The sequence below is a fragment of the Oncorhynchus nerka genome, linkage group LG27 (genome assembly GCF_034236695.1).
Source record: "Oncorhynchus nerka isolate Pitt River linkage group LG27, Oner_Uvic_2.0, whole genome shotgun sequence".
In the NCBI taxonomy this organism is placed as follows: Eukaryota; Metazoa; Chordata; class Actinopteri; order Salmoniformes; family Salmonidae; genus Oncorhynchus; species Oncorhynchus nerka.
The window spans coordinates 69,609,632-69,613,839 of record NC_088422.1 but is presented as its reverse complement, the minus strand read 5'-3'; the positions used below and the strand labels follow the sequence as shown (position 1 = coordinate 69,613,839).

The 4,208-nt window shown below is 42.2% G+C and overlaps 1 pseudogene; it reads right to left on the bottom strand.

The window, feature by feature from the left end:
• Positions 1-1,571: 1,571 nt before the first annotated feature.
• LOC135565120 (histamine H2 receptor-like) lies at positions 1,572-3,492 on the bottom strand (annotated as a pseudogene).
• Positions 3,493-4,208: the final 716 nt, after the last annotated feature.

The following is a 4,208-nucleotide window of genomic DNA, read 5'->3' as shown; positions in this document are numbered from 1 at the left end:
TAAATATATAGTATGTAAAAAAAAACAGCTCCTCCCTCAGCAGAGACCAATCATCTCAAACTAAAGTAGATACAATGTATCAGCCCACCACCTATGATTGGATCTCCTGAGCCAAGGCCCAGAAACCTGTCTGAAACCATGGGGGGTCAGACTTGGCCTCAAATTGGAATAAATACAGTGTGGGAAATAAGTGATATTCAGTGAAGCCTCTTGCAGAGTTTAATTCCCATGTAGGCAGCTTCTCAAATCTGCCTCTCCTTTTCCATGCCACACGAAATGACTAATTATTTTCATTTATTTATAAACAATATAAAATTATTTTATGTACACGACAAAGTCACTCAACTATTCACAAAATACAAATTAAACATATCATTAGTCAAAGACCAAGTACGTATTTTCACATTTGAAAGCACCAATAGAGTTTAGCAAGTTTCATAATAAATATGGACTATATTTTCAGATTTTGGCCAAACAGCATACATTCCATGTCATAAATCTCAAGAGATCACAACCAACAGGTTTCAGTCTCAACATTTACCATAATAACAAGTCTAAAGGAAGTTGGAAATTGAATAAGAGAGCTGCCCAGTATCATACAATGTAGTGTGGACAGTAGCACAGTGATGGCTTTGCATAGTCTTAACTACTTTCTTTTAAAAAAGGGACCATGAATTGGGAGGTGACCCTGGTGATATGAGAAGTCAAAGGGAGGGAAAGGGTAACACCGACAGACATGAGTGTGGTGGTGACCTTTATACACTGGAGCCGTTTAATGACCTTTCTCAGGAGATGAAATTCAATGACTTAAAGGTTTACCTTGCAAGGCTACTACGTAGACGCCGGGCCTTTGATATACAAGATATAGGTGTACAGAGTAGATGGCCTGAAGACCATCAAAGCACTTGTAAACATTTCCTTCTGAAGTTCACCTAACAAATTTTATTGTTTGATGGCTAAATATCAATTTAAATCAATCAAAATGTATTTATTTTGACATTTAAGTGCAATATATTGACGGGCTGTAGACAACATGCAGGTCAAATTTTAGCACCATGTAAAATACTAGTAATGCAAATACAAACAAGGTGGCGGGCGACGTGGCTGGACGAGGGCTCCATTCTGATGGATTTACCAACTCAAACAATAACTCAACTAAACATGTGGTGCATGGAATTCTGACAGCATGGTGTGACAGTAAAATGTAAAACAAAAAATACACCTATAACAAAAAAAGAAACATTCCAGCATGGACCAAATACTGTCAATTGGGGATTCAAAAAATGTCAAAGAATTGTATGAGTTCGACAAAAAATAAGATTCAAAATAACTTGAAATGCATAGTGATGGTGAGGAAGATTGGTGTTTGACAGGGCTTTGAAGCATCTAACTATGGCCTGACAGCACTCTCATGTCTCCTTGCCACACTTTGTTTTTAAATATAATCTGATACCACAATCTCAATTACAAGCAGCTCTCCTAAATGTCCTTCAGGTGTTTGGCGTTGAAATTTACCAGATGTATCATTGAATAATGTGAGTGAGTACCATGTCAATGAGAAGCCTAATCCCTCAGAAGGGGGTGTCACTGGCCAGGGTGATCAGGGTGCAGTTTGACGACACACTGGAGCAGCGCTCCTGGAGGGTGTTGTTATTGTCCCAGACTACCGGCTGTGAGCTGGCTGTGCAGCCCAGGGCCTTGGTCAAATCTAGGCACACTGAGACACAGTCGCTGGAAGAGCAGGCAGAACTTTCTACGGAAACTGCGGTTAATCCAGAAGTAGAAGATGCAGTTGGGGAAAACGTTGGCGGTTGGCAGCCACACCACCACAAACTCAATCCACTCCATAACTATAATGCCCGAGATGGCTGGTGGAAGAGAGAACGGAGAAAAATACATAAAAAGGGACAGCATAGGCTATGAAATAAAACCGACTATGCACAAGCATAGTCAGTCGAAGTCTACGCCCCTTCAGTGATTGTCAACAGTACTACTTGTAGCAGAAGTGGGAACTCTTCAATCAAGTGTTTGTTGTCATTCAACGCGAGGCGATTAGTTGTCATGCACATTTTTTCACTTGAGAAATACGGCACCAAACATAGTTATATGTGAAATTGCACGACTAAGATCTCATAGCCGAGTTAGGGTTAGCAAACAGAACCTAGGATGCGGGGCCTTTAGGCAAACACATTTACAAAGAACCAAACGTCCATTGTCTATCACGAACGTTGAATCAAATGTGAACTTACTCTGCCGATTGTCCGTAGTGTTAGTTCTTCAGTGAGTCGAAATTTGAGAAACTATCCACAGACAAGTATTATTACAGACTTAAAACTATGGGACAATCAAAATGTGTTTGCTCCTGTCCTGACCAAAGTCACGTGCACAAGAATATGCACGTCGATGCATGCATACTAACCAGTCTTACAGGTGTTTACATGGGTTTCCGCATGTGCCAGGTGATATACATTTCAGCAGCAATACCAGCGGTCTAAAAAGTCAGGTAAATAACACTTCACCCACTGAATGACCAACTATACCGACAACCAGTGTGGTTAACTGTCATTTTATTCAAGATTCTTGCTTGTAAGGAAACGTTTCCCGTTTCCACTGCTTAGTTTCAGGCTGTATACCAGAAGCTGCCGGTATCAGTCTGATTCAGCAGCCTACCCCAGTCACCTTACACCCAGCACATTGGCATTTCAACTTTACAGCCTTGTAGCCAACATTTGTTACAGGCATTTTGCTGAGCTCGTTTAGAAGGGTGGTGAGTGACTTTGGGAAAAACATGCGACCTGGTTATTTCTATAGGCCTACTCACCATTATAGATAATTGCCGCCATGCACGGCGTCCAACATGTGTAGTACTGAGTCATCACAGGGACAAGCACCCTGGATGCTACGAGTCTGTTGCGCTCACAACACCTGGGGTCGTCACATCTTTACTCGCTGTCTCATTGCAGCAAACCAAAGGCGCAAGTCATGATGATTGACCAAGGAAAGAAGATGAGGCGTGTTCATGTACGATGGATTGCAAACCAGTGACGCTGTAGTAAAGTGGACCTCAATTATCCCGTTAGGAAAAGATATGGGCACAAGTAAAAATTGAGGGAAACACCATGCAAAGGCGATCAGAAGCAGCGTTCTTCTCCTTGTCATCAGTGATGAGTATTTCAGCAGGTAAAACACTGCAATGTATCTTTCTAGACTTATAGATCATTGCGTTGAAGAAAGCCACAATGTGACAGAGGGAGTTTGGGCCTTCACTTGTAGTCTTTCGCAAGACTGAAGCACAGATTCAAGGGCGTGATGATCAGTCCAAACGCCGAATCAGCACCGGTGAGGGAAAGTAAAACGTAGCGAGAGTTCCTTGACCAGCCGGACACCGATGAAGAAATCACCATAACAACTGTAATATTCCCCCAACGTGATCATCGCTGCTAAAACTGATATTATGCCAATGTTGATGGTCCGGTTCCATTCTAGAAGCATTTGCGTATCTGTGCTGGTTAGATTGGTGTCATCGGACAAATTGAGTTTTGCAAACAATGTCCTCAACTCTGGCATTAGTTTGTCACTTCCTCTGTAACCCCCCCATTTCTATTTTTTATTTCAGGTGAATTTACATGATAAAGTCAATTTACCAAGCCGTGGTAAACACAACAACAAATACCACTACCACATGTGTTGCACGGTAGGTGGTAGTCACGTGCCCCAATCAAATAATGCCAGGTAAATATATCAACCAAGAGACACATTATTCTTCCTTGGCCATAAATAAATAGACACATTTTCATCACATTTTGGAGTTGGTGTCCATTGTTTTGTTGTATAATGTAGTCAACATTGTATTGATACACTCATTTATTCTGTTGTGGCCTAGTTGTATGAGCAATGGCTCCATCGCCGCTCAATTCTTCTACAGGTGGAATCAGGTGAGGACCACCTAAGTGTAACAGTATAGCTTCCGTCCCTCTCCTCGCCACGAACCAGAGACCCTCTACACATATTCGACAACAGCCACCCTTGAAGCATCGTTACCCATCGCGCCACAAAAGCCACGGCCCTTGCAGAGCAAGGGGAACAACTACTTCAAGGTCTCAGAGCGAGTGACGTCACCGATTGAAACGCTATTAGCTAGCACCATCGCTAACTAGCTAGCCATTTCACATCGGTTACATAAGCACAGGCAGAGATGAGCTACATGG